We start from the raw sequence: 7500 nt of genomic DNA, 5'->3' as shown, positions 1-7500 counted from the left end.
AAGGTACCAGAATTCTAACTCCTGGAGCGAGTATCCCTCGTGAAAGGGATATCGCGACATATCAGAGGACGTATTCTAGACACGTCACATGGCAATCTACGACCTGAACAGAGATTTCGTCTCGTAGGAGGTGATTGACGAGATACGAATTCGGGAAAGAAAAAGGGGAGCCGCTCCCAAGTCTTCCCTATCCCCCGATTCGTATGCGTGCCTGGCGCCAATCCTGGCGCCATCTGTATTCCTTTTTGCGTAGCTTAACAACTCGGTGTTTTTTCCTGTTTTTCTCGCAAATCTTGGATTTATTCAGCTTTTCATGGCTTCTCCGTCTTCGTTGGCCTCGGATAAGTTGAGTATAGTGTCTGTTATGTATAAATGTAGGCTCTTGGTAAAATTTTGCGTGATTAATAGGATTAATCTTTGATACAAGAGCCGTAGCCTACCAGAGGTGTCCTGGACACTGTCACTCGCTATGTATAAATTAGTTAGTCAGAGTGACATTCCTGGTTGTTTTGCTTTAATAAATTTTAGCTATTTAGCTTTACATAGGATTTCCTTTCGTGCTTAGTATTATTTGGCGAAGTATTCGCCATTCTGGCCTACGCTAGGCCATGTAGCCTAGTCGTTTGGTCCTAGTACTTCATGCATGATTTTGGTTTTTCCGAGTGTAATTAAAATTTTATTGAAGCTTTAAGCTATATTTTATACATTTTAGACTGTGTGGAATATTTCCAAGATTGTATACGTGTGAGTTTCGGTGAATTAGGTAATCGATTCTCTTGGTGCCTAGGCTAATTGCTTATGGAGCCTTAGTATACTTTATCATACTCCCCGGTTGCTTTCTTTTCTTCGGAGAAGGTATGCAATCCCTTTCCCTCTGTTTAAGCCTTGGGCTTATCCCTAAGTGGTTTTTTCCGAATTTATTTTCGATAAAACTATACTAGGGTGTTACTGTACCTTCCTGTTCCAGTAAGTCTGGGTCAAAGAGGGACAGAACAACAGAGTTTTTAGTTTGAGTCCGTGTTGTCTGGCTTGGGGCAGAGTCTCCCTCGCTGACCTAACACTTACAAAGGGAGCTTAGCTCCCTTAGGTCACTACCGAAGGTTTCTGTAAGTTATGATTCCTTCTTTTGTGATCGACCAGACTAAGTCCTGTTGCTGTTCTCGGGGGAGGATAAGTTCTTCCCTTGGGAGTAGCAACGCCTTCCTTGCTTTGGTGCTCTGGAAGCTGGCAAGTATTGCTGGCCCTTTCCCTTAGATCTCCCTTAGGCTAAGACAAAGTTCTTGGCTGCGGGTGATCTGTCACTAAAGCAAGGTTGGCAGGACCCTCTTGTCCCTTCCCCCTCTATCTCCGTAATGGCCTAGCCATTACTGTACTGTACCTTGCCGGCCGGCAGAGCTGGCCGGCAGGGTTATTACTGTACTTTACGTCATTCTACTTCTGAACCTAGTATAGGTTTGGATGTGGAATTGACTCAGCCCATTGCCGGCCGGCAGAGATGCTGGCCGGCAAGGGTCTTATGTTTTCGAGTGCTGCCCGGACCTCTCTTGGTCCCTCATCCATGCCTGCCGGCAGAGCCGGACGGCATTGGTCAAGGAAGCCTGAATTAAGTTTCTCCCCTTCCTTATATGCACTCTTTCGGTTGCCGGGCTTGGGGGGTTGTGTACACTCTTATCCCGGCACCCATTCTATTTTCTTCTAGTGCTGTACCTGTCCCGGCTGCCGGCCTATGAGGCCGGCAGCCGGGCAGGTGTAGTCTTCTGGTTCTTTTGCTGCCGGCTGGCATCGGTCTTGTACCTTTGCCGGCCGGCTTATGTCAGTCCTTGTCTGCCGGTCACCAAGAGTGTGGCCGGCAGCTGGGTACTACCTTGTGTAGTTGCTGGCCGGCAGTCATTGCCGGCCAGCACTGGTTGTTACCGGCCGGCAGCTGCTGCCGACCGGCACAGGCATTTTTAACCAGAGTGCTGCCGCCCTATAGCTGTTAAGTAGTATACTTTAAAGCTAGTTGTGGTGTGTGCCGGCCGGCAAAGGCAGGCCGGCACACATCCTCCTATACTGTACTAGTATTCTTCTGTATAGCATATACAGTAAGAAGAAAACTATAGTAAACGTTTAGGTACAGCACTGTATCTTCTAACACTATTGTGTTTTCTTGCACAGCCCTTTGCTGTTGCCCTCAGATAGGAAGCAGAGTTCTTCCCTGTCTATTATCCAGGATTTTAAAATCATTGCCTAGGTGTGAGCTCCACCTGTTTCCTCTGGAAACCTTGCATTGGTTACTCTAGGAGAGATAAACCATTTTGATTTTATTATCTGGAAGGCTGCAACAATGGGTTGTGAGGGAAACACAAGTGTGTGTCTTTCCTTTATGAATTGTTATGCTATACTATGCATATCCAGTGATACATAGTTCACTTGATACTCATGGAAATTTCTTCTCTTTACAGGAGGACCCTCCGAAGTGCGGAAATGTTTTCTGCAATGTCCGCAGCAAGAACCTCTGTGGACATGGGTGTTGTAGGAGACACGCAGCATGCGCTGTCTCCAAGGATGATCTCCAGTATTGGGACCCTCAGCTATGTACTGTATGCACTAACCTGATTACTGAGGCTTTTGATTCCCCTAAAACGGCGGAATCAAGGGATATAGCAAGGGAAAAGCTTCGTACTTGGGTAAGAGGCTTCAAGAAGAACACCTCTGGCCCATATCTTCCAAGTGAGAAGATGAGGGCGTATCTTTTTCCCCAGGCATCAGCTGAGGCAGTGATTCCCCAGCCTCAAGAGGAGATCCCTCAAGATCAAGTCCAGGTGGACGTGGAAGTCGCAGTGGCGATGCAAGACATCCAGTTGGATGACAGGATGTCTGACCTGGACGAACGTTTGGAAGAAGACCTCCTGGCAGAAGGTCAGGATCAAGTTCAAACCCCGGATGTCGTAGAGGATGAGGTCGACGAGGTGTCGGCTACTCCGGTTCAGATGCCGGAGCCTATCCCCTCAACATCGGCCGGTCTCCCAGTAGAACTGGGACAGGCCCTCTCTTCGATTGTTGGAATGATCCAACAAATGCAGAAGGAGAATCAGGAGAAGGCGGCTACAATGGAACTGCGTATGCAGTCCCTGGCAGAATCACATGGGCCCCAGAAAAGGCTCAATGTGAAAGACCTTCCCATATGCTCAGATGCTAACCCATGGAGGTATGCTGAGCACATGCCGATGATGACTGGAAAGATCGTCATCTCGGATAAGCTGGGTTCAGTTCCCCTAGAGGAGGTAGAATTCTGGCCCAGCAAGGCATCATATCCGGACTGCTATGTCCGGCTGAGAAAAGAACCAGCTTCAAGGGAGGAGACAGAGCCGAAGGAGGTCATTATTATGGACCACGCTAAGGCTCAAGCCCTACTTTCATCCTCGATGAAAGAGAGGGGCTTCTCTAATTCGAAGGTAGCTGCATTGAGCAAGAAGCTCCCTTCTTTTGTGTCCTCCCCTGATAGAGCCTTCCCCTTTTTACAGAAAGGGTTTGCGGCTGTCCTAAAGGCAGTCGAGGCTGGCAAGCCTTGCCCCTCCCTGGAGGAATGTAAACCCTTGTCGCTGGCTCTGCCTATGGACCACAAAGACTGGAAGGATGTCCATCTGACATTCTCAGTGGGAAAGTTGGAGGCTGATATTGCCGGACGGCAATTCGGCGAGGACCTCCCCAAACTGTCCGAATCTCTTTTACGAAGAGAGTTCGAGACAAAAGAAAGACTGGCTGCCTCAATGTCTCATCAGACTACTCTTGAGACGATGGCAAGTGACCCTAAGGTCCATGAAATGTTCATGGTAGTGGCTATGTCTCACTTAGCCACAGTGACGAAGGACCTTTATGGCTTCGTCAAAGCAAGGAGAGCTTGCAGGGAGTTCGTGTTCACCGGGGCTTCGGTGAGACACGAGCCAAGGAAGTTAATCTCCTCCAACATTTGGGGAAAAGACCTTTTCCCTACCGATGTGGTCAAGGAGGTTGTTGATAAGGCCGCCGTGGAGAATAGAAACCTTCTCCAGAAGTGGGGCCTGGCTATCAAAAGAAAATCTTCCCCGGATGAGGGTCCTCAACCAAAGAGGAAGAATATGAGGACTAGGCTACCGTCTCGGCCAGCCAAGCCTTATAGACAGCAACAGCAACTGCAATTGCCTTTGCCTCCAGTGCCCCAGATGGTGCCACAAACCCCGACTACTTTCCAGTGGGTACCTCAGGCTGTGCCAGGTCAGTCAACCACATTCACCCCAACGTTCGAAGGACAGTCTTCTTCCTTTCGTGCAAAACCTAAAGGAGCAGCCAGAGGCTCGTCTAGGCGCCCGTCAAGGGGAAGGGGATTCAGAGGTGGTCGTGGTCAGGGAGGCAAGACCTCAGGACGCCAGTCCAAGTGAAACGATACCGGTAGGAGGGAGACTGATGAAATTTTGGGATCGCTGGACCTTCGATCCCTGGGCCCAAAGCCTACTCAAGAATGGACTGGGTTGGAGCTGGTACAGCACTCCACCCCCGTGCCTTCGGTTTTTCCAACACTCCACCCCCATTTTGGAGGAGTACGTTCAAGAACTGTTGGAGAAAAATGTAATCCGAAAGGTGAAGTCCATCAAATTCCAAGGGAGGCTGTTTTGTGTTCCCAAGAAAGACTCGGAAAAGCTCAGAGTCATTCTGGACTTGTCGCCACTCAACAAGTTCATAGTGAATTGCAAATTCAAGATGCTAACACTGCAACACATAAGGACCTTACTGGCCAAGAGGGCATACTCAGTCTCTATAGACTTGTCAGACGCCTATTGGCACATTCCAATCAGCCGTCGACTCTCCCCCTACCTAGGGTTCAGGCTACAACGGAGACTGTACGCCTTCAGAGCCATGCCATTCGGGCTAAACATAGCCCCAAGGATTTTCACGAAGCTTGCGAGCGCAGCTCTCAAACAATTACGCCTAAAGGGAATTCAGGTAGTAGCCTACCTGGACGACTGGCTGGTGTGGGCAGCATCCGAGACCGAATGCTTGCATGCTTCCAGGCAGGTGATCCAGTTCCTAGAGTACCTAGGCTTCAAGATCAACAGAAAAAAGTCTCGACTTTCTCCATCCCAAAAGTTCCAGTGGCTGGGAATCCACTGGGACCTTTTGTCACACAGTTTCTCCATCCCGATGAAGAAAATGAAGGAGATAGCGGGCTCTGTCAAGAGACTTCTAGATTCCGAAAGGATATCAAGACGCGAACAGGAGAGGGTACTAGGCTCTCTCCAGTTTGCTTCAGTGACAGACCCAGTGCTAAGAGCACAGCTAAAGGATGCAACCGGAGTTTGGAGAAGGTATGCATCAAACGCGCGAAGAGACCTGAGAAGACCAGTGCCGCCTCGGCTACGTACTCTTCTCAGACCTTGGTCCCAAGCCAGACATCTAAAGAAGTCTGTTCTTCTTCAGCCACCTCCCCCGTCGATGACGATTCATTCAGACGCCTCAAAGGAGGGATGGGGAGGTCACTCTCATCGGAAAAAAGTCCAGGGGACTTGGTCCAAGCTATTCAGGACCTTTCATATAAACTTTTTAGAAGCTATGGCAGTGCTCCTTACCTTAAAGAAAGTCTCCCCGCGTCACTCGATCCACATAAGATTGGTGACGGACAGCGAGGTGGTTGTGAGATGCTTGAATCGACAAGGGTCGAGGTCACCACCTCTCAACCAAGTGATGTTAGCCATTTTCCGATTGGCGGAGAAGAAGAAGTGGTACCTGTCGGCAGTTCACCTTCAAGGAGTCCGCAATGTGACAGCGGACGCTCTATCCAGGTTCACACCGATAGAGTCGGAATCGTCCTTAGACGCAGGATCATTTTCCTTCATTCTGAATCAAGTCCCAGAACTGCAAATAGACCTCTTTGCGACGAAAGACAACAAGAAGTTGCCCCTGTATGTGTCCCCGTACGAGGACCCCTTAGCGGAAGCAGTGGACGCAATGTCCCTCGACTGGAACAGATGGTCCAGGATTTATCTGTTCCCTCCTCACAACCTTCTGTTGAGGGTCCTAAACAAACTGAGATCCTTCAAGGGGGGGTAGCGGCAATAGTGGCCCACAAGTGGCCGAACAGTATGTGGTTCCCCTTGGCGTTGGAACTACAGATGAAGTTCGTGCCGCTACCACATCCAGTTCTGACCCAGCGAGTCCAGAAGTCGAGTGTCTGCGCTTCATTACAAAAAACCCGGACCCTGCAGCTCATGATTTTCTCGCCCTCGCGGTGAGAAAGCGTTTCGGGATTTCGAAAGCCAGCATAGACTTCCTAGAGGAATATAAGTGCAAATCGACTAGAAGGCAATATGAGTCATCTTGGAGAAAATGGGTGGCCTTTGTAAAGGCAAAGAATCCGCAGGAGATCTCAACAGACTTCTGCTTATCTTTCTTCATCCACCTCCATGGCCAAGGGTTGGCAGCTAACACGATTTCAGTGTGTAAATCTGCTTTGATGAGACCCATTTTATTTGCCTTCCAGATTGACCTAGGTAACGAGATCTTTAATAAAGTTCCGAAAGCCTGTGCTAGGCTCAGACCTTCAGCACCTCCAAAGCCCATCTCATGGTCTTTAGACAAAGTTCTTCATTTCGCCTCCTTGTTGAGCAATGAAGAATGTGCGTTAAAGGATTTGACGCAAAAAGTTATTTTCCTATTTGCACTCGCGTCCGGGGCCAGGGTTAGTGAGATCGTAGCCCTCTCGAGAGAGGCAGGTCGTGTTCAGTTCCTGGATGGGGGGGAGCTGAACCTGTTTCCGGATCCTACGTTTCTTGCCAAGAATGAGTTACCCACCAACAGGTGGGGTCCCTGGAGAATCTGCCCTCTGAAAGAAGATGCATCTCTATGTCCAGTAGAATGCCTAAAGGTCTATCTTCATAGAACTTCAGACTTCAAGGGTGGTCAACTATTCAGGGGAGAAACATCAGGCTCAAATTTATCTCTGAATCAACTCAGAGCGAAAATCACATATTTTATTCGCAGAGCGGATCCTGACAGTACACCCGCAGGTCACGATCCGAGGAAAGTTGCCTCATCCCTAAATTTCTTTAATTGTATGGATTTTGAACATCTCCGTTCATACACGGGCTGGAAGTCTTCCAGGGTGTTCTTTCGCCACTATGCGAAGCAAGTAGAGGAACTTAAGAGATCTGTGGTAGCAGTGGGTCGTGTAGTTAACCCTACTGTTTAACTCTGCGAGGAACAGTGGTCTTAATTGGGACGATTAAGTCCAGGGTGAGTGTGTAGGTACATACTGTACTACAAACTAAATGAGGGCACCAAGTGCCCATATAGACTGTTCCTTCTTTCAAAGGTGAACCTAGCATAAGTTCAGACATGTGTGCCAAGCGTTTCTAACGCTAATGTGATTGATTTGTAATACAGACTTTCATGACTTGATACCTTGGTATCTTATTAAAGTGGTGTTTAATGGTTTTTCTTTCAGATAAACAAGTTCTGTTTACTATCATACTTATGCTTAAAGTT

The sequence above is a fragment of the Palaemon carinicauda genome, chromosome 8 (genome assembly GCF_036898095.1).
Source record: "Palaemon carinicauda isolate YSFRI2023 chromosome 8, ASM3689809v2, whole genome shotgun sequence".
Taxonomy (NCBI): Eukaryota; Metazoa; Arthropoda; class Malacostraca; order Decapoda; family Palaemonidae; genus Palaemon; species Palaemon carinicauda.
The sequence above is the reverse complement of the archived record's forward strand: the minus strand, read 5'-3'. Positions refer to the sequence as shown.